Genomic DNA, 24,462 nt, shown 5'->3' with positions numbered 1-24,462 from the left:
ACAGTAGACAGAGCTGCTACGTCGATTTACAGATACGGCAGACATTGGAGATAACGAGTCAAAGGTTAGGTTACTCATCATCAAGCTACCTACATTCAATGGGCATATTGAAGGATGGAAACGTTTTTCGAAGACATTCCAATCATTGACAACAACGATAGCATTCTAAGAGTCCAGAAATTCCAATACTTGATTACGTCGCTTGCAGGGGACGCGGCAAAGATCATTGAATCCATTGAGTTGACCAACGAAAACTACACGGTGGCATGGAACTTATTAACTGAACGCTACGATCATCCAAGAGCTATAAAGAAGAAATATATTCAGTGTCTGTTTACAATGCCACGTGTTGAAAAGGAATCATCGACCGCCATACGCGGATTGATCGACTATACGTTGAAACACTTAAGAATGTTAAAATCGATGGGCCAAATGGATTCTTGGCATGAGCTTATCATTCGCATGGTCAAAACAAAATTGGATACTGCCACACTACGCGCGTGGGAGCAGAATGGTAATCCAGCTATAGGAATCTTGGACAACATAATAAACTTTCTGCAAGAGAAATGTAAAATATTAGAACGCATCGAAGCGAGATCAAAACAGAGGGACATTACCAAGGGCAATGAGTCTGACAAGTCCACAAGAATGCGCAATCAAGGAAAAACAACAGCAGGTGATAAGTCATGTAGCAGCAACAAACATGGGCAAATGCTACCTATGCCAAGGTGAGCACTTCTTATATCACTGTGACAAGTTCCTTGCAATGGCTATAGACGAACTGAAGGAGGTGCAGCGCCTGAAGTTGTGCGTCAATTGTTTTCGGAGAGATCATTTTGTCAAGGCGTGCCGAATGGGAGGTTGCCGAGAATGCTCAGGGCGACACAACATCTTACTGCATCGTCCAAAATCTAGCAAGGAAGATTGTGTTGAAGAGGCGGCAACTTCGGACATCAAGGATAATTCCGACAGCAACGTGGTCATTCATCACGCAGCGAAACAGTCGCAAAAGCAACACGTTTTCATGGCTACGGCAATAGTTGATGCGATACGTCCTACCGGATCCAGCATCACGATTCGTATTTTTTTAGACAGCGCAAGCGAGGCTAATTTTGTCACACAAGCGGCGTGTAATAAGTTAGGCGTCAAACGAGATCAAACCGCCGAGATTATTACGGGTTTAAACGCAATAGAAAATTCTGTACATCAATGTTGCGATGTAGTTGTTCGCTCGAGATCTTCAGACTATCGTGCAAACGTTCATTGTCTTGTAGTACCAATCATTACGAAGAATTTATCCTCCGTAGAGATGGTTCGAGACGCGATACGAATTCCAACGAACATTAAACTGGCAGACGTCGAGTTTCATAAGCCAAGTTCAATCGACATGTTATTGGGTGCTGAATTCTTTTTCGACTTATTGATTGGCGAGAAAATCGATAGGTAAGAATCATCCCCTTTTATTAAAGCTAGGGTGGATAATAGCCGGATTAATTCCTCCAACTAAAACAACCAGTTTAACTTGTAACTTAAAATCAGCCACGATATTATATTGTTTGTTGGAACATCGCGATACATTAAACAAAACCCTAGAGAAGTTCTGGGAAATCGAGGACGTTCAATCAGTATCAGGCAAAGCGATGTCGGTGGAGGAACAACATTGCGAGGCATTCTTTGCTGAGACAACGACTCGGGACATAAACAGCCGGTTTGTGGTGCAGCTACCGTTTCGCGAAGGGGCGAATAGATTAGGTAAGTCTCGAGATTGCGATTAGGCGATTACTTCAGCTAGAGCGCCGTTTCAGTGGAAATGACATTTTGCGAGAAAGATATATTAATTTCATGCATGAATATCAGGAGTTAGGTCACATGTCGCCGGTAGACGAAACATCGGAAGCCAGTCAAGAAACAAGAGTTTATTTGCCACATCACGGCGTACTTAAGGAATCAAGTAGCAGCACAAAGCTCCGCGTAGTGTTCGATGCCTCTAGTAAAACTGATTCAGGGATAGCGTTGAACGATGTTCTTAGCGTAGGACTTAATTTACAAAGTAATTTATTCGAGATAATCATGCGTTTTCGTTTTCACAGCGTCGCGTTGATCGGAGATTTATGCAAGATGTATCGACGAGTGAGTCCCAGATGCGCACAGTAATAAACGGACACAGCAAGCTGAGTGAAACGGACACAGTAACAAACGGACACAGACCAAACGGACACAGTAATAAACGGACACAGACCAAATGCGCACAGAGCGAAACGGACACAGTGCGAAACGGACACAGACCAAATGCGCACACTGCACATGCGCACAGACTAAATGCATACACGGAAAGTCGCAAACCTATGTGATGCAGTGAATGCTTTGCACGCGCACACACACACACACACACACACACGGGGGGGTGCAAGGGGGGCCTTCGGCCCCCCTCCCGCACCCACCCCGTCCAAGTCGCTAACCTATGTGGACTTTACTCTGCTTGCAATGTACATGGATTGCATTTGGTCCGTGCGCACGTGCAGTGTGCGCATGTGCAGTGTGCGCATTTGGTCCGTGTGCATTTGGTCCGTGCGCATTTGGTCTGTGTCCGTTTCGCACTGTGTCCGTTTCGCTCTGTGCGCATTTGGTCTGTGTCCGTTTCGCACTGTGTCCGTTTCGCTCTGTGCGCATTTGGTCTGTGTCCGTTTGTTACTGTGTCCGTTTATTACTGTGTCCGTTTGGTCTGTGTCCGTTTGTTACTGTGTCCGTTTCACTCAGCCTGCTGTGTCCGTTTATTACTGTGCGCGTCTGGGACGCTCCCGTATCGACAAGTGATGTTGCATCCAGACGATCGGGATCATCAGCGTATAGTTTGGAGAGAGCCTGATGAACCGATAAGGAATTTTAGACTAAACAGGGTTACATATGGCGAAGCAAATTTATCGTATTTAGCAATTAAGTGCGTTCAACAATGAACTTGCTCGCAGAACAAGTAAGGGGCGAGTATCCCTTTGCTGCTCGGGTGATACTCGATAACGCATACGTAGACGACATTATAACTGGAGCCGACAGCGTTCAGGAGGCTATTGAATTTCAACGACAACTTTCGATTGTATTAAAGGCAGGCGGATTTAATGCCCATAAGTGGTGTTTAAATCGCAACAAGGTTCTGGTGCATATACCTTCAGAACAAAGAGTAGACATCGCTATTCATCGCATCAAGGGACGCCATCAAGACGCTTGATCTCGAGTGGCATCCAGAGAGCGACACATTTCAATTCTCAGTGAAAAAAATGGGAACTGCTGTCACGAAACGGCAGATACTATCAGCCATTAGCAGGATCTTCGATCCCCTCGGACTGATCGGTCCGATTTTAACTACTACCAAATTGTTGATGCAAGATATTTGACGAATCGATTGCGAGTGGGATGAGCCTCTTCCTTTGGCATTCATTAAAAAGTGGAAACGATTTCGATGAGATTTAACTTCAGCAGAAATGTTAAGCGTTCCGAGATACATCGTCTCGTGTGAGGGACCCTAACAAATGTTTCTTCAGGGATTTTGCAACGCGTCCAAAAGAGCCCACGGAGCCTGTTTATACGTGCAAACCAAGGACTTGAACGGAGCCTTCACATTAAGGTTATTATACGCTAAGTCAAAGGTTGCGCCCATCAAATCGATGTCAATACCTCGGCTGGAATTGTGTAGCGCAGTATTGCTGGCACGCCTGATCGCAGGCATTTTAAGGAGTCTACGGACAAGAGTCAATGGCATACGAGCATGGTCGGATTCGACAGTCATCCTTTGTTAGATTCGCGGCGATGTATCCCGTTGGAAGCAGTTTGTCGCCAACAGAGTGTCCGAAATCATTCAAGTATTGGCAAAGGAACATTAGCATCACGTCAAAGGTAAGGAAAACCCAGCAGATTTGATTTCACGCGACACAAATTCACAGTGTCTTAGGACTTCCGAGTTATGGTGGTCCGGCCTCGATGGTTGTAGACAGAGTGTTTAGCCTATGAAGAGTCGACTTGGAGGTTTCCGAAGAGAATGCCGAGACAATTGGGCTGGAGGAGATTCTCAAGACAAATTAAAGGTCAACGCACGAAATCACTGATTATGGAGGTGGCAAAAATCCTCCAACAGCTAATTATCTCCAAATTTAATTTACTTTATAAATCGACCTCAAGGTTAACTCAAGGTCACCATCAAGTGCATCACTTTAAACTGAATAACTTACAAAAACTTATAGATTTTTGTGTACGTCTTTTTAAAAGACTGCAGATAGTAATTAAAGTATATAAATATTGACCTTTTAAAAGGAAAAGCAATTCTGAAGTTAAACTACAAAATGTTTTCATAGTTTGAATGACTTTCTTCTATGCTTCCAATAGAAAGGCTTTCGGATACATGCCTGGTACAGCGTTGCGCCGATGTTTCGCAAACGTTGCAGTTTGCATCATCAAGGCTAGAAGCTCCAATACTGAGCTCGCTTGGATTGTAACCGTCCTTATATACCCCTTGTCCTGGTGGTAAGGATGAGAGTGAGGCGAGGGGGCGAAGTTATTCGTCCAATAATAGCACAGTTCATTGGCCTACTATTGGTCAACTGTTGGCCAATCTTAATACAATATTAGCTTATTAATTGCCATTTAATATGTGCTGTTCGGAAACGTTTTTAATCAATGGCCGTGAAAGATTTAAATTAAAAAAAAAAGAGTTTCTTCTATAATTAAAAGTATTATAAATGTTTATTTTGACGACTTAAATAGCAATAAGCTTGAAAGAAAGTCAAAATTACTTATAGATTTTTGTAATACGTTGCTTAAAGAGAAATCTTTTGAGCAACACTCTATAACTTACCAACTTATTTATTTATGTGTTGTGGATGCCTGTATATTTATGACGTGTCTGTTCATTTATATGTGTGAATACACGCATATATATCTGTGCAAACATGTGCGAGTACGTATATTTAATATTATATTATTGTCGTGCCGCTCCGTGCACTTCGGGGTCCGTCCTCCGTTAGGGGCCTTTTGCACCGCTGGTCACTTATTATTGGCTGCACTCTGCTTGTTCGAGTGCGCGCTCCCGGGGACTGGGATTTAAATAAGGCACTCTCGCCGTGGATAATATGTACACTTTTAGCGTTTTCTACTGGAAAAACTAGTGCAATACTGGTGTGCACTGAGTGCAATTTTATTGTTCCACTGTAAAAATCACATATTTTCAGTGTTTAATGTTCTACTGACAAAATTGATGCAAAAAAATTGCACCGAGTGCAACTTTTGCTCCACCGTCTCGAAAGACGGTGGAAGGTGCCAGTGCAAATTAAATAGATGTTTGTGCTTTAAGGTATTACATTAAAGTATATGTTATTACATTATTTTAGTAAACTTTATAACAATGAAATTGTTTAATTTTTAAACCTGTCTAATAATGTGTTCCACTGAACCACACTAAACCTGCACTATTATTGCGCTAGTGGAGTTTTCAGCGAAATCTACCGCAGCGTTGGTGCTGCACCAGTTTTCCCAGTAGAAAACGCTATTTATTTCACTACTTAACTTCACTCGATAGGTTACTTTTACAGCAGTGTTACGTGACAGAATAACGCGACAGATTGATTAATGACTGAGCCCGACTTGGCGTTAGGCTTTCCCTTTTTATTCCCTTTTTTGGGTTACGTTGCATCCTTGCCGATCAGCGTTCCTGCTACTCGGCAAGGCTGCTGCGTCTGAATTTCGATTATTCGGCTCTAATTGGGCTGTTGCGCTATTTTCTTATTGTCGCGCCCGGAGTTGCGCGATTGATATTTCGCCGAATGCTTAGTCACGATCTACATAGGTCGGTTACGAGGTCGGATTGGGAAATCCGGCCCGAAATATTATTAATAAGTGTACAACTTTGCTTCCGCCGTTTTCCAATAGATGGGCTGTAGCGGTAAGTGCTGGTCGAAATAAATCGATCGTAGACATCATACAATAAGCTTAGACATTTGTAAACATAACGCCATCAAAATATTAGTCGATTTGTGTCTACATCATACAGTTCTTCTCGATTGAAAATGTCAGCTTACGAGCCAAATTCTCGTCATTTGCGGGAAATTTTAATTTTTTTTCTTCAATATGAAGAAATCTGCGGCTGAGGCTCATCGAATGCTCTCACATACGTATGGTGAGGCCGCTATTAGTGAAAGAACGTGCCGAGAGTGGTTTCAACACTTCAAGAACGGGGATTTTGACGTCGAAGATTGGCATGGCGGTGGAAGAAAGAAGGTTTTTGAAGATGCAGAATTGGAGGCATTACTTGATTAAGACTCGTGGCAAACGCAAGAAGAATTGGCAGGATCATTGGGAGTGACTCAACAAACCATTTCAAAACGCCTGAAAGTCATGGAAATGATTCAGAAGCAAGGAAATCGCCGTACGAGTTGAAGCCGAGAGATGTTGAACGGCGTTTGTTTATTTGTGAACAGCTGCTTGCAAGGCATAGACGGAAGGGATTTCTGTATCGTATTGTGACTGGGAACGAAAAATGGGTTCATTACGATAACCCCAAGCGTAGAAAATCATAAGAACTTCCCGGCCATGCTTCCGTCGACGGCCAACCGAATATTCACAGCTCCAAGGTCATGCTCTGTATTTGGAGGGATCAGCTCGGCGTAGTGTATTATGAGCTACTAAAACTGAATGAAACACAGGCGATTGGTATCAAAAGCAATTAATGCTTTTCAGCCGAGCACTGAAAGACAAACGGCCGACATACAACGACAGACACGGTAAAGTGATTTTGCAACATGACAATGCTCGACCCCATGTCGCAAAGCCTGTCAAAACATATTTGGAAACGTTGAAATGAGAAGTCCTACCTCACCCGTATTCTCCGGGCATTGCTCCCTCTGACTATCACTTGTTTCGATCAATGACACACGGCCTGGCTGACCAGCATTTCCGTTCTTACGAAAAAGTGAAAAATTGGATCGATTCGTGAGTCATCTCAAAAGATGACCAGTTTTTTCAACGCGGGATTGTGCTGCCAGAAAGATGGGAGAAAGTAGTGGCCAGCGATGGACAATACTTTGAATCGTAAATGTATAACCAGTTTTTCATAATAAAGCTTCGAATTTCGAAAAAAAAGAACGGCGGTAGCAAAGTTGTACACCTAATATATATATGTATATATCGCTACCGACTACAATTGATGCATTTGAGCCGAGTATTGAAGGAGAAACGGCCGGAATATGAGCAGAGACACGACAAAGTAATTTTGCAGTACGACAATGCTTGACCATATGTAACAGTCAAAAACTACTTAGAAACACTCAAATGGGAAATCCTACCTCACCCGCCGTATTCTCCAGATATTGCTCCTTCCGCCTACCACTTGTTTTGCTCAATGACTCATTGCCTGTCCGAGCAGCATTTTCGTTCTTACGAGGAATGCAAAAAATGGATATATATATGTATATACATATACAGTGTGTTAAGTAAGAGCGTGTACGGCGTTATTCATAAAAAAATTATTTAACAATTTTTTTTTTTACATACATACATTTGACATGTTCTAAGGTAATGCGCAATTATGTTAATAACTTGTCCAATCGCCACCAGCATCGATAATTGCTTGACATCTTCGAGGCATACTATCCATCAAATTTTCGGCGTATTCGAGGGGAAGTGCCCTCCAAATGCGTTGAATTTCTCGGCAGAGCTGCTTCAAAGTGAAGGCACGTTTTCCTCGAAGTTTCTGCTTGATGTAGGCCCAGACATTTTCAATGGGATTAGCATCAGGCGATTGTGAAGGCCAATCAAGTGTGATAATGCCATTTTCTTGTTTCCAGTCAGTGCAGAGTCGGCTCCGGTGTTTGGGATCATTGTCCTCTTGCAAGATCCAAAAGATCGACATAGATTGAAATTTTTTCATCAAAGCGCCAAAGGCGGAGGTTTTTAGAACCTGATTTAAAAAATTTAGGTTTGTATAACTTACCGATTGCGAGTAATGCCGTACACGCTCTTACTTAACACACTGTATATATACATATATATATATATATATATATATATATATATATATATATATATTGAGGGTACAAGTAAGTTTTAAAGGATTTCTTGTGAAAAATGTTCCTTTATTGTGCAAAAATAGTGACAAATTCATTACTCAAAGTATTGTCCATCGCTAGCCACTACTTTTTTCCATCTTTCTGGCAGCATAAAAATGGATATATATATGTATATATATATATTTATATTATTACCAGTTATTTTTATTTACACATAAGGCACAGCAATTTGTGGCCGTTAGACGAGTGTAGAGAAGACATTGATGCTAGTTTATTGTCGTGGAAAAATGTTGTGTGATACGAAAAGTTGAACGTAACCTAAAGGTCAGTATTAATTGGGTCAATATAATAGAGCCATCTTATTTCACATTTATTTAAAATATATTATTCGTACTATATTATTATTAATAAATGAATAATATTAGTACTAAATACATTATTCATTTATTTAAAATATATTATTCGTACTTTTAAATGGGAAGAGCAAAGCATACAAGTAATGATGAACGCGAACAAATATTTCAAATGTGGAAAATGGTTCAACAATGAATAAGATTGCAAAACAGTTAAATGTTTCTCGAAAACGCGTTCAGAATGCAATTAAGAAAGCGAAACAAACAAAACCAACACCTGAAAATCGAGGAAGGCCTCGAAAAACTTCTGCGCGCTTTGACCGAGAAATTATATTACAAGTTAAAAAGGAACCTTTCTTGAGTGTGCCACGCTTGAAAAAGATGATATCCAGTCAATATAATATTAAACTATCAACATTAACTATAAAAAGAAGACTGTGTGATGCAAAACTTAATGGTCGCATTGCTAAGAAAAAATCACATGTGTCTAAACGAAATATTGCAAAAAGATTAACTTTTGCTAAAAGCCACAGAGAAAAAGACGATAAATGGTGGCATAATGTGTTGTGGTCCGATGAATCAAAGTTTAATAGGTTCTCTTCGGATGAAAAAGTGTATGTGCGACGACCACCAAATCAAGAAAACAATCCTAAGTACACTTTAAAAACTGTGAAACATGGTGGCGGCAATGTTACTGTCTGAGGATGTTTCTCCTGGTATGGCGTTGGTCCATTATTTCGAATCAATGGCATTATGAATGCAGAAATGTACAAACACATTCTTAAAGATGTTATGTTACCGTATGCCAGAAGTGAGATGCCCTTGATATGGAAATTTATGCACGACAACGATCCGAAACATACTGCTAATATAATAAAAAAGTTTATTGAGACGGAAAAAATTTCCATTTTGGAATGGCCACCGCAGAGTCCGGATCTAAATCTGATAGAAAACCTGTGGAATACAATTAATAAAAGAATCGATCGTTCGAAAGCTACAAATCTTGACAACCTTTGGGAGGGAATCCAAAAAGCTTGGTATTCAATTTCTGAAGAAGAATGTAGATGTTTAGTAGACTCTATGGGTAGAAGATATCGAGCTGTTTTGAAAAACAAAGAGTTCCCTACAAAGTATTAAAGCACCAAAATAACAAAAAATATTTTTGTTAATTAGTTAAACCTAATAAACAAGTGAACTTATTAAGTGGCTCTATTATTTTGGCCTAATTAATTAAAAGCAAAAGATTTGCATTAGAATTATTTTATCTTGTTCGCGTCAGTAGAGATAAAATGTGATAAAATTCTGGTCAATAGTCATTCCTTATAATGTAAAATTGCTTATTCTATAATAAAAATATATTTTGCTTTAAAATTTTAAGTTATTTCCCTAATATTGCACTGGCTCTATTTTTTTTAGCGCCACTGTATAATATATATGCGTTAATGTATAGAAAAAAATATGTTTTTACAGACAATGTTGTAAAACTATCATTGAGATTTTGTGCAAGGATTTACAAATAATCCCATCTTAATATAGCTCAAGATGGAATTCACAAGAGATTAGATGTGAGAATTTGAAATTCACAGAGGTTTAAAGTTCAATCGAACTGTAAAGTACAAATTGCGAAATGTATTTAAATAGGAGAAAATACAATATAGTCTCCCCTTGTGATGTTCAAAGAATAGACAACGAGACACAGTCTTCAAAAAATTTGTTAAATTAGAATACGGTGGCTATGAGATATATAGAACTTACGCCGCTCTCGTGGCTTTATTCGCTTGGAAGTTTTAGATTGATTTTCATTTTCATCTTCCGACGAGGAGCTCGACATCAGTTTATTATTGGGTATCACTTTTCTGCACCCTTTCCCAAGTTTGTCATCGTCAGTAGTTATATAATTTGCATCCTCCGCAATCTTTTGAACCTTTTCAAAAGACGCTAAAAAAAGTATTTATTACAAATAAAAACTACAAATATCGTGTTTATTCCTTTATTCTATAATAAAGAAATATACGTACTGCAAAATTTCTCGACAATAACAGGCAGATTATCCCACGACTTTTTATCTGATTCAGACTTTTTCGCTATTAGCGTACTGACGTTTTTACAATTTGTCGGCCACTATTAAGATGGAAAATCCATTGAACTCGAGAAGTTTGATCTTATTTATTGCAGACCTCGAATAGGCTACGACTGGATACGATTTGCGGTATTGAGTTTGAATAGGTAAATTTTCTTCTGCTATACGATTAATGATTTGATGTAATGGTCTTTGCGAATTATTAACCTGTTTCTTTATTGCCCGCAAACAGTTTTCGAATTTGAATGCGCTGAATTGATCTAGCAACCAAATCGAGTTACATCAGAAGCGAGGTGCACTAGGAGACTATGTACATTATGTGTAATGTGTTCTGGGTCATACAATTCTCCGTAATGCAAAACGATCTAGCACAATAGAGATTGAGCATAATCATTTATAACTAAACACAATTTATAATCAGCTAAAATACGGATTGCTATGCTTAATGAAAGAAAATGATTATACGAATCTTTTTGCAAAACTAATTTCAAAATCATGGGGCCGGTATAAAGAAGAAATTAACGGAGCTCAGTGGCCTTCCATCTATTGATATTATTAAGACTTCTCGATTTCCTGCATAATTCTTTAGTTATGAAGCATTTCATTGATTGTAAAATTTCTGATGCAGCCTGCAGCTGTTTCTTAGTAAATCGAACATTTTTAGTGCCTCTAATCCAGAATTGAAGAAGACGTTTGGTAACTCCCAAGCATACAACATGCATATTATCTAAAGCAATTTGGAAAACCATACCTATATTTGACTTAGAAAATCTGAGATACCTACATAATGCTCAGGCTGTTGTTGATGTATAAAGGAATAATCGGTCCTTAATTCGCTATCTCCTTCTTAAATACATTTAGAGCATCCAAAATACTCATTGTGACCTTTCGTATAAGTGAGAAACGACTTTGCAGGTGTATCGCAAACAATTGCCTTAATACTTACACGACACTATTAAACTCAATGCCGTTTGTAAGAATTTCCTTCGCGTCAATGACAAATTTTTTCAGATATATATTAGCATCATTAGGTTTCTTGTCGCCATGGTATATGCCAACAACAATAGGCTCAGTGTAGAAATCCATTTTAATTGATACTAAAATTGGCCAAAATTAAGCTCGCAAACTTTTAAACAGAAGTAAACCGTCACAGTTTATATTTATTTCTATTTTAGATGGCACATCTGGAAAATATTTTGCAATTGAACGTTTCAGTCCATCTGTTAGTTTGAAATGCGCTTAACCATCATTGGCTGAATATTATCCGACGCACTTCGAGATGTTTTCATAAGACTTCAAACATCTATTGGTAAATTACTATAACCATGCAAAGTAAGAATTTTCAACAATGCATTCACGCTTCTGTATGGTATGTTATATTGTACAGTCCAATAGCATAATTTGTCCGTTAAACTCTGATTGTCAGTACTTGGAATGTCACGATTAGTTTCGAAGAAGGACTCATTACTAGAGTCACTTGATAAATATTGGTCAATTTTGAAACGTATAAGGCTTTCCGTTTCTATACGTTTTGTTCTAATATTAGCACCATCGTTCTTGTGAATAACATTGCTTTCAGTTATAGAAATATCCAAATTCGTGGAAGAAGTTGACGGCTGGTCGTTATTGGCAATTATTGAGCGGACTAACACGATCAATGTGGCAATTATGAGACAAAGGTGTTGTATAGAAACAGATAGCTGATTGTGATCTGACAAGTACCGTGCGATTTGTACATTGAACAACTGGTTTTTTCTACGTTTAGATAACAAAGCAATATCTTGGCATTTTTGAAAACAATACAAACAATTTTGGATATAAATTTAAATTTATGTTGGACACACTTACAGAAAAAACACTCTATTTTTTAGGGTTTACACTCAAAATTGAGTGTTAATACTCGATTTTAGGAATTTACGCCCAAGTTTAGGTGTTTAGGTTTATACTCGAACATTGAGTGTGTACACCCAATGATAGGGTTTTTATACTAAAGTTTGAGATTAAATACTGAATACTTAAAAGTGTACTCTCAACACTCTCAATAAATGAGGGTAAATATGCGGTACAACGCCCCTACCTCCGATTTCAATATAACTTTGTAAATTTGTGTATTACGATGCGTAGAACATGAATCTGCAATGAAAAATTGTCGCTCTCAAGTAAAAATTATTAAGCACTAAAGTTGACAGTTGCGTGATTAGGATTTCTGTCATATCGACATGATGTAGACGCATCTAAATATGCGCAAAGGTCTATTGCGGCTTACTTCAATTTTAAATATCTTCATAGTTTACATCTTTGTTAACTATAAGATATACTTTGTCAAAGTAAAATGAGTTATTCAATAGAACAACTAAATAAAAATCCTTGGTTAACTGTACAAGACGTACAAGTAGTTGGAGATGCCAAATCATGGCCAAAATTCATTCGTAAGATGTTTTGAGATTGTAGATTAACGGATCATAATCGAATGATATTGTTAATTTTGCTTACTTAAATGCTATTTCCGAAGAATTTTTGCACGATACTATTACCTTTTACATTAAAGAAAACATATACAAAAATTCGGAAACGCGAAATCAAAGATAGATTTTTGTATTTAAATCATAAGGTAATTTTATTAATGTTTATTATTAATTAGTATATTAATAATTTATTAAATACAAATTTTTTTTAACGTTTTCCAAAATTTTTAGGAATATGGATGTTTGCGACTCGGCAAAGAAATCGCTGGTTTGCCCCTGAGAATGTTAAGCAGGGTGAGAGCACGTTCGTGGAACAGGTGTTAAATAAAATGCCTGCGATTACGGGTCACGTGGACTCATCGTGATGTCCGAGTCGTACCGTATATTTATCACAGATCTTAATTGATACACATTACACGCGTTCACTAGGTTTTGAGCATGCTTATAAGATTGTCTATAGTCAAGAAATAATGTTCACTCACTCGGCAGAAATTATATTAATTTGTTACTGGTGACGACGATGATGCCCGTGAGCCGGTATCACGCGGCGCCGGCGTGCACGTAGCGTGATGAACTTGAGTCTCTCGATGTTGATGCACTAGAGGAGTCCGGATGAGTCTCTCAATTAAAATTAAATGAGTCTTTCCTTGAGAAATCGTTAGATGAGTCTTCTATGATCTCACGAATAGATTCAAGCACCAAAACTATGTTGAAACACTAGCACGATGACCGAAAGTGAACCACCGTCATAGAGCATACGTACCGAAGTAGATAATTCTAGAGATATGGGCATGCTGGCGCACCACGATCTCTACGCGAACGGTGATCGATAGCTGCTGCCATCTGACGGCGCGAACTCAATACATGCTGAATCCCGAACAATGGACGACAACGACGTAGTCGTGTTTACAGTTATAGCGTATACTTTAAAGAAATGTTGGATCCAAATTATAATGCATATAAAAAAAATTAGAAAGGTAAAAATCACATTTCCTGCTTTATATAATTTAAAACATATAAAAAAATAATGTGTATTTTTAATTAAAGCAGAATATATTTATTTTTAGAGATTTACTATAAATGTTATAATAAAAATTTAAATTTGAAATAACAGTTATAATTAAAAAAATAAAAATTTAGAACCACATATTTCCTGCTATATATAATTTAATATATGTAAGAAAAAAATATGTATCATTTGTGTTTTTAATTAAAGCAGAGAATATCTATATTATTTTTAGAAATTTATTGAGGATGTTAAAAGCTTAAATTTGGAGAATCACTGTTTTCTATTGTAAATCACTACTATTAGTAATTACTAATAACGACTTTTTTTGCTGTATATAATTTAAAAAATATAAAAATATATATAATTTATGTTTTTAATTAAAGCAGAGAAGGCTTATTTTATTTCTATAAATTTATTGTAGATGTTGGTGGATACAATTTAGCAATTATTTTAAAAAGTTCTACAATTCGTTCATTATGATTGTATCTCCTTTTAAATATGAATTCAGCCAAATAACTTACTAAGTGCGTTTCTCTAGTACCATATCTGAGAATATTTGCTCGAACTTCAGGCCAAAGTCGTTCTATATTCTGTGGATGTGCGCCTAAAATTAAACACATATTTTAATTTATTAATATTAATTTATTATTAAAATTTATTAATATTATTTTAAATTTAAAATTTTGCACCACTTTCTGAGTCGATAAAATTTAACAAATGATTCACTGTATAATGTTTGAAATTTTCATTTTCCAAACATTTGTAGGCTTTTCAACAGTCTGATATAATGATTGTTCCAGGTATTATCCATTCTTTTATTACATTTATCAGTGTCTCTGCTATTCTTTCGTGTACGGAAACAATGAACATTCGTCCACTATTTCGTTCATGTCCTCAAAATATCCATTTACCCTCTATTAACCGTCCTCTGTTGTATTTTCGTTTCCCTATTTTCGCTTCGTCTATTTCTACAATAATATTTTCACCTCCAATTTATTCAGAATGGAATTCCACCCAATAAACACATACCTAATATAATTAAAAAATACGGTAGAATAATAGATAAATATTATTAGATATATAAATAGATAAATTATTATAATAGATATTAGATTATTACCTCACGACAAAAGCTATGCCAATCAACTATTGCATGATCATGCATGTCTAATTCATTTTTTATAAAATTATGACGCGGAAGTTTTAACATAACGAAATATACTGTGAAAATACAAATTTTTTCAATCGATAATTTACTTTTATCAAACCAAGTACCTTTAATATTACAAAATATGCAGTAAAAATACAAACTTTTCAATCGATAATTTACTTTTATATATATTTAATAATTTACCTTTTCGAACACTGTCGAAAATTACATCTTATTCTTTTTTTTCTTATGTAAATCAATATTACAATAAGAATTTGAGCACTTAAATTCTAAATTATTAATATTTAAGTTAATAATATTGTCACAAATTGTACATTTTATATGATTATTTATGACGTTAAGATTCATTAAGAACTCGAGCAAACTTTCTTTTTCGTTAACTAACACTAAAAATTCGTGTAATTTCATTGTTGTATATCTTGTAGTTAACAAAAATGTAAACTGTGAAGATATTTAAGATTGAAGTAAGCCGCAATAGACTTTTGCGCATGCGTAAAAATCTTCGTCAAACTCGTCAGTGTATGCGCTTAATCACAAATTATCAATTTCTTACTTACCAACATTATAAAACTTTAAAATTTTATTTAAAAAAAACGGAAGTTGAACGACGATTTTTCTTTTCAAAATAGCAGTGACTTTCACGCGAAACAAAGTATTCTCTGCTTTAGCAAATAAAAACATTTGTTAAAGCAGAAAATACCTTGTTTTGAGTGCATGTAATTGAACACATTAAAATGTTTGCACATGTAACCACGGAGCATGCGCATATGGCCACGGGACCATGTTCAGTCGCAACATTTCATCAGTATGATAGGTTTCATAGTCTGTCAAATAGTGAACTTTAACGATTAATATCTCGTCTTGCGGGGCAGAGCGACGCTTTTTTCTGCCAGATTCGTGTTTTTCGCATGAAAATACACAAATTTACAAAGTTATATGGAAATCGGAGGTAGGGGCGTTATACCGCATGTTTACCAAAATGAGTGTATACTTCTAACATAAAGTGTAAAGTCTGAAATGTTGGAAATGTACACTCAATATCTATCGGTAGAAGGTATACACTTAAGCGCGGTATATACCGTAGCGCTCTACTTATTTATATGAAAATGTAACAAAACTTTATTTCTAAATTTCATAGAATAAAGCTAATTAAACCTTATATTTAAAATAAATTTTATTTTTTACTTTTTATAACATTATTTGCTTTCTTAACCTATTGTAACCTATTGTTTTCTTCTAATTCTTAAAACTTAAAAAGCAAGTTCAACCGAGATTAAAATTAATCTGCATTGGTAGAAATGGGCATAAGACGAATATCTAAAATAAACATTCAACTAGAGTGTTTAGCTGGGTTTGAGTATTAATTTGAGTATTACTTTCAACTAAGATGTTTGCTATCTAATTGAGTGTTAATTTCAGTTATTCTTAAATTTAGGATTAACACTGAAATTAACACTCAAGTAGATGGCGAACATCCAAGTTGAAAGTAACACTTTAATTAAAAGTAAATTAAAGAGCGAACAAGTTGAGTGTTTACACTGAATTGAGTGTTCATCCCTTGTCCCAAATTATTCTCAACTTAAGTATTTTTTAAAGTGTTATTTTTAGTGTTTCTTCCGTAGAAAGATAGTGCAAGATAATATTGAGGATGTTGATCTTGAGTGCGTTCAATTATAGTTGGAAAATCTGTAAATTAAAAGAAATAAGAAAAATGATAACATATAACATTTTGCCTCACATATTGCGACGTAGCTTTCCGCCGGGAACCGCCAGGTCCGAGGGGCTACGCCCAATTAATAATAATTGACAATAGTTATCTAACTGTTCGCGAGTAACGCTTCCCCGCGAGATCGGTAACTCTCGAAAACGGTAGCCTGTGTGAACGGTAACTCCAAAAATACTCTGATTTTCTGGGCGCCAGGCGCGGATTTCCGCGCCGCACAACAATTAACTGTAAATATAACTATAAATCGGTAGCCGGATAGGAAGCGTTACTGATGCCGGTGGCTCTTTTCTCAACGAGGTAGAGGGGCGTGGTTCTTCAGTACTCGAGGGGGTTGGAGAGCTCGGATCGAGGCAGGTCGTAGAAAAGAATCGGTACTCAATGGTTAAAGTAGATATCAAAAATGTTAAATATATTTCGTAAGAGATAACGAGGTACTGTCTACGACAATCGTGGATCTTACTCCACTCAATGCAATTGTTTAAATTCACAGATATGGTTACGACGGAAGCCGGAAGTCGGCACTAAGAGAATGCGGAAACTTTATTCTTTCTCTACGAGGCGGGAGGCCGTCGGGGCTCTCCGCTCGTCAATCACAATAATTATAATACAGTCTAGATCGGTATTTGCGGTACTAAAGAATGCAATGATTAATTACGCGAGGACTGTCGGTGTCGGCTTTGTCCAAGAGGGACTTACTTAACAACTAAATATTCGGGCCGGTCGGTCCGATCTTCCGTGCGGCCACGAGACTCTACTTCGTACTTCGAGTCCTCTACACTAATAAATAGGCAACAGCAAAACGGTATCGGATTCGGGATCACCGGTAACACGACAAACTGTATCCCTTATCCGGTCCCGCACGAAAGTCGACCGCCTTACCGAATCTTACGGAATTCCGCGTGGCTGCCGAGTGATGGCCTTACAACAATCTTCAGATCCTTGTCCGTCGAAGTCGTTCGTAGGGGCTCGTCCTTCGATACGCCTTATCGCACCGTCAACCGAACAGTGAGGAGCCCCTGTCCCGCGCCGGCCGGCTCGAGCCGTCGCGCAGGCGCGGACGCTCTTCGATTTCCAATAGATGGATCCACGTGACTCTGCGTGATCCTCGATCCAGCGTCGCGCTGCTTCATCGCTCGGAACGTCCGTGATGACCACGTGCTCCAACAGTGCGATCTATTTTTCCGCCGTTTCGGTAGGTCCGGCTGGCCAGGCCGCAACCAAACCGATCAAGGTGGCTGGCGGTTTACTTGGCTGTGGCCGCTCTTCCGGTCCGTAGCCCGGTGACGCGTGCCCACGGCGTGATCCTCGCTGGAAGCCGTCGTGTCTCTCCGCTGTCATTCGGCGCGGTCGGTATCCTTACTCAGGGACGGCAACGCTCGGCGGGGCCCGATGCACGGCTCGGCGGGAAACTCCTTGAGGGGCGCCCCTCCCACTGTCGAGTGTCCCCAGCAAAGTCCCCACGACGGCTGCTCCTCCGTCGCCCTTGGTACACTCTTCCGATTAGCCCACACTCGGCGCCTCTACTTTAATGATTGTCCACAACAATCTCAAAACGGTATCGCGGAAGCTAAGAAATAAAAATAAAATAGAATAACAGCCGCATCCCCCTCGGCTCGGCGAGGAGTCGCCCCCGACCGACCCCCTCGGTCGGTCTTATGTCCCTGTGACGCGCGCGCCGGATGCGCCACGTCACAATATATACATGCGTTAACCTTATAACCTCAATTCGACTACATTTTTAATATATAATATATCCCATGACGTTCTTTATCTACCAACAAATTATCCGAAATTCATTAGAATATTCTACCGGCACTATTAAGAAACACAGTATATATACGCGCATGCAGTACGTCAGTACGAGACCGCCCCGTGTATCTAAACGCAAGCCGGCAAATTGCGAATAACCAAGATTATCATATCTCAACAACGATTGAATTGATCAATTCCTGACTAAGCTCAATCGACAGTTTAGATTTGAATTTATATGATAAAATACATATATATACCTTATTTGTGCTCTAATATCCTACGCCACGTTGCTGAAGAACATAATAATTCCATGACGCACATGTCTGTCATTTTTATAGTCCGACCGAAATTTCGGTTTCGGTTTCGGTTACGGCTAGTTTCGGCCGAAAATCAAGATTTCGGCTTGATTTCGGTTTCGGCCGAAATTAATAGCGTTTTCTACTGGGAAAACTGGTGCAGCACCAGCGCTGTGGTAGGTTTTGATGAAAACTTTACTAGCGCAATAATAGTGCACGTTTAGTGTGGTCCAGTGGAACACATCAACAGTACATCACAGTCAAGACGCCTAACCTCGTTAATTGTTTATATTGTAACAAATTCTATTGGAAGTTGTTTATATTGTATTATACATACAGAAGTCTGTGATATAAGATTATTTATTATAAAATGGAACCTTCGAGTAACGAATTGATATTTCAACTGAATGATGAAGTGTTTATTTTCAACACTAAAAACATGAAAATAGAGGATGTCAAATCATTAAAGGGTAAAAATGTTCACGATGAAAAGATTTTACTGAAAATATAATGAAATTCTACTAAAATGTATTTGAAAATGTGAAATTTGAAATTTTTTCTCAATTGATCTTATTTCATTATTATTTCTTCAATATTTTAATAAAAATTCAGTTTCTAATTAAAATTTAATTAAAAATAATTAAAATTACTTAATTTTATGCATGATATCTAATATTTTTAAAAATTTGAAAAAATGTAAAAAAAATTAAATTGTATTTTTCAATAGTACAATTTAACTTTTCTTATATTTTAAAGTATTAGATTACTACCGCGGTCGAATTGCCACTACGAATGCTTCGAAACATTCTTTAGTGGCCAATTCATAAAATGTATTGTTTCGATTGGTCAATCAAACACTTTGTAACATTTGTAGCATTAAGTCGACCGCAGCCTACATTTTATAATGGAAATTATAATTTATTTTAAAATATATTCTGTAATTTTTTAATAATTTTTATTTCACTTTTTCTTAACTTCATAGTACTTTCAGTAAAATATGTCCGTCAAGGATTTTAAATAATTTTGTTATATTTTTATTTTTAGAGGATGATGAATATGCAATTAAATATTTAATAAATTTAATAGACAATAAATTTATAAGCCTGCAAGAACCATTACAAATTATCTACAAAATTATAGATAAACAAATTGTCATATACGAAACAGATAAAGAGGAATCTTGTCAATTGCAGTCAGTGTTAGAATCTGATCAATTACAGTCAGAGTTAGAATCTGATCAATTACAGTCTGACAATGAGTTACAACAGGTTGAGGAAGACGAAACTCTAAGTGGAAAAAAACGATCAGAATGGGGTAAACAGGATACCCAAATACTGTTAGAAAAATATGAAATTTATATGAAACAGGTAGGACCAATGAAGAAGTTCAAGAATAAAAAAGCAATGTGGGATAAAATTGCTCAAGATATTGAAGATAATATGGATTGAAAATACACTTCCATCCAAGTAGAAAATCGCTTTAAAACAATATTAAAAAGAAAAAAGAATGCAGTTCAGCATAATAAATGTTCTGGCAATGACAGAGTGGATGTTCCATATAATGAGCAGCTAGAAAAAATTGCTTCTTTGGATGACAGTATTAAGCCAGAAATATTAATGAGTATTCACAACACAAAAATACTAAAGAATAATAGATCAAGCAGCTTCCAGTCTATTAGTTCATCAAGAGCAGTGAAAATGATGCCAGAGAATACAACTGTTATACCTTTGAGAACAAACATCGAAAAGGAGACAAAAGAAAATAAAAAGAAATCAATTCAAGAAACTTTATTAGAGTTACATCAATTAAAGGAAGAAAGCAAGGAAAGACGTCACAAAGAAAAAATGCAACTTATTAAAGAACTTTTTAAGAAAGATATGTAAAGTGTACGTTTTTAATTTTTAATGATAATAGTTTTTCTTTCTGTGAAGATAAAACTTAAGATAATGTAGTTTTATATCAAAATTATTTTATTTTTGTTTCAGATTATATATTCGAGCTTAACTACTTTAAATCTGTAAAGATAAAACGTAAAACGTTAAACTAGTTTTATATCAAAAGTTTATTTTTGTTTGAGATTATATTCAAGCTTAACTACCTTAATTCTAAGTCAGAAAGAGTTATTTTTTTATTATAAAAATGGAAAAACAAATGTTTTTGTTATACAAAATAGTACAAACTGCTTATGTACTTATACTTAGTAAATGTAAAACTTATTTTACTATAATTAATTTTGCAATATGTATGTGATACAAGAAAAGTGAGGTATATACAGGGTGTCCCTGAGCACCCACGCCAATGCTTGTAAAGAGGTAGAAGAGATCGAGACAAACATAAATACCCAATATTGTTTGGGTTTGGTTTATCAATAATCGAGATATAAATTTTTTTAATTGTGCGAATGAGAGCGCGCGGAAGGAAGAGCTCGAGCCGCTCGAGCCGTAGCACGGCCCACTGTCTCGAGTATTGGCGCCGGCGGCCGGGGGAAAGAGGCAGAGTCGCGCCGCTCTGTGCTTCGCTGCTCCCACGTCCCACCGCACCGCGTCTAGACTCGCATCAATGGCCGCTCTCGCGTCCCACCGCACCGCGCCAAGACTCGCGTCGTTACACACATTCATGACAAATGACATAATTATGAATATAGTAAATTAATTAAAATTTTTGGTACATTCACGATAGATTCTTTCTTTTTCTTAAATATCTTATTTACAGTATCATACAATTCTAACTTTGTTTCTTATCGAATTGTATCGTACTGTTAAATCTTTGATAACAAAAACATTGATAAAAAATTATCCTAAAATTCACGATTGATTCTCAAATTGAGTTTTTTTATACGTGTATTATAATATTTGCCACATCAAGTTCTCTCATCGTTATCTTTTTCTCTTACACGATGTCTTCATAGATATTTTTTCATACTGCAACAATGAAACATACTTAACTAACAGGAAATGAGAGAACGATAGAAAATGATATCATTTCTTGAAATTTTTTCTTTTTGATTCAGAGAAATGATGGATTGTGAAATATAAAACGATTAGATTCTCGTGTTTTTTTTTTTTAAATAAATCACTGAAAATCTATCGTAATTAGTAAGTATTTCGGATAAGTATTTCGCGCATTTTAGTACGACACCTCTCTCTCTCTCTCTCTCTCTCTCACTCTCTCCCTCTCAAGTACTCATAAATACAATAAATATTATCACTTTTAACAACATCTTTACATTGTACTATCTACTTACATTTTGTGTAATTTAAATAAAAATTTTTATTAAACACGCTCGAAGAAAAAAATTAGCGAAAATTATCACTAGAACTGCGATAAATAATCAGCGCGATATTTTCTCTCTGAGTGTTGTGTCGCGTTTAATATTAAAAGTGTTAAAGAAAAAGTAATCTCGTTAAAAAAAAAATTTTATGACACATAATGAAACTCGAATAGTATTGATTGGAACTGTTGTTAGAAATGCTGTTTATTGTAAAAAATAAACAAAGATAAAAAGATGTATGTCGCGAATTTAGCAGAATATCTTTCCTTCTAAAGTATTTACAGAAACACAATAAACAGCATTTCTAACAACAGTTCCAATCAATACTATTCGAGTTTCATTATGTGTCATAAAATTTTTTTTTAACGAGATTACTTTTTCTTTAACACTTTTAATATTAAACGCGACACAACACTCAGAGAGAAAATATCGCGCTGATTATTTATCGCAGTTCTAGTGATAATTTTCGCTAATTTTTTTCTTCGAGCGTGTTTAATAAAAATTTTATTTAAATTACACAAAATGAAGTAGATAGTACAATGTAAGATGTTGTTTAAAGTGAATAATATTATTTATTGATGATTACTTGAGAAGGAGAGAGTGAGGTTTGAGAGAGAGAGACTCTCTCTATCGCTCTCTTTTTGTTCTCGTTCTCTTCTTTTTCTCTTGCTCTCTTGCTCTTTTTTTTTTTCTCTTTCTCTTCCTTTTTTCTCTTTCTCTTTCTCTTCCTTCTTTCTCTTCTCCGTCCTTCTCTCCTCTCTCTCTCTCTCTCTCCTTCTCTCTCTCTCTCTCTCTCTCTCTCTCTCTCTCTCTCTCTTCTCTCTTCTTTCTTTCTTCCTTTTTCTTTCTTTCTTGCTTTCTTCTCTTTGCTTTCTTTTCGTTCTTCTTTTCTTTCTTTTTTCTTTTAATTTTTACTAAAATGCGCGAAATACTTATCCGAAATACTTACTAATTACGATAGATTTTCAGTGATTTATTTAAAAAAAAAAAAACACGAGAATCTAATCGTTTTATATTTCACAATCCATCATTTCTCTGAATCAAAAAGAAAAAATTTCAAGAAATGATATCATTTTCTATCGTTCTCTCATTTCCTGTTAGTTAAGTATGTTTCATTGTTGCAGTATGAAAAAATATCTATGAAGACATCGTGTAAGAGAAAAAGATAACGATGAGAGAACTTGATGTGGCAAATATTATAATACACGTATAAAAAAACTCAATTTGAGAATCAATCGTGAATTTTAGGATAATTTTTTATCAATGTTTTCGTTATCAAAGATTTAACAGTACGATACAATTCGATAAGAAACAAAGTTAGAATTGTATGATACTGTAAATAAGATATTTAAGAAAAAGAAAGAATCTATCGTGAATGTACCAAAAATTTTAATTAATTTACTATATTCATAATTATGTCATTTGTCATGAATGTGTGTAACGACGTGAGTCTTGGCGCGGTGCGGTGGGACGTGGGAGCAGCGAAGCACAGAGCGGCGCGACTCTCCCTCTTCCCCCCGGCCGCCGGCGCCAATACTCGAGACAGTGGGCCGTGCCACGGCTCGAGCGGCTCGAGCTCTTCCTTCCGCGCGCTCTCATTCGCACAATTAAAAAAATTTATATCTCGATTATTGGTAAACCAAACCCAAACAATATTGGGTATTTATGTTTGTCTCGATCCCTTCTACCTCTTTACAAGCATTGGCGTGGGTGCTCAGGGACACCCTGTATAAGAAAAGATTAAAAATTATTTTATTCAAATAAGAATAGGCTATTTTTTACGATGTTTCTTTTGGCTTCTCCTACCTCTCGAGATATAATATTGTCCTCTCTCTCAGATTCCCAATTGATATTTTTATTTTAAATATAGTCATCATTATTAATAAAATCATTCCCTTCTATACACAAATTATGTACAACGCAAAGTGCAAGGATGTATTTACTGATTTTTTCTATTTTATGCATATCTAATCGTAAAAGTTGGCGGAAACGACCTTTGAAAATGCCGAAGGTGTTTTCGATTTTTATTCTAGTGGCACAATTTTTTATTATAATTGATTTGACTACAATTTAAATTTGTCGTTTCCCTGTATGGTATAAGTAACCACGGTCTAATGGCATATGCTCCGTCACCAAGAATATGGTATTTTTTCCCACAAATATATGGTAGCTTCTCTTTTATGTCAGAAAGTGTTAAAACTCGAGCATCATGAATTTTTCCTGGAGGGGAGAGAGTATAGGAGAGGTTAGTGAGGGGGAGGGAGAGGGAGAGGGGGGGAGAGGGAGAGAGG

General features: G+C 36.6%; 1 protein-coding gene across 7 annotated transcripts in view; it reads left to right on the top strand.

Annotated features, from left to right (window-relative positions):
* Positions 1 to 24,462, top strand: part of LOC105832304 — a 591,095-nt gene that overhangs the window by 247,561 nt on the left and 319,072 nt on the right. The window contains exon 1 of one of the 7 annotated variants that reach the window (XR_004962208.1): positions 9,656 to 11,813. The exons of the other annotated variants lie outside the window; for them this stretch is intronic. The gene's annotated coding sequence lies outside the window, so the exon portion shown is untranslated. Of the gene's footprint in view, positions 1 to 9,655; positions 11,814 to 24,462 lie in introns of those variants that run through there. 7 annotated transcript variants of the gene reach the window in all.

Source organism: Monomorium pharaonis, chromosome 2, assembly GCF_013373865.1.
Source record: "Monomorium pharaonis isolate MP-MQ-018 chromosome 2, ASM1337386v2, whole genome shotgun sequence".
NCBI classification, from domain to species: Eukaryota; Metazoa; Arthropoda; class Insecta; order Hymenoptera; family Formicidae; genus Monomorium; species Monomorium pharaonis.
The sequence above is the reverse complement of the archived record's forward strand: the minus strand, read 5'-3'. Positions and strand labels throughout refer to the sequence as shown.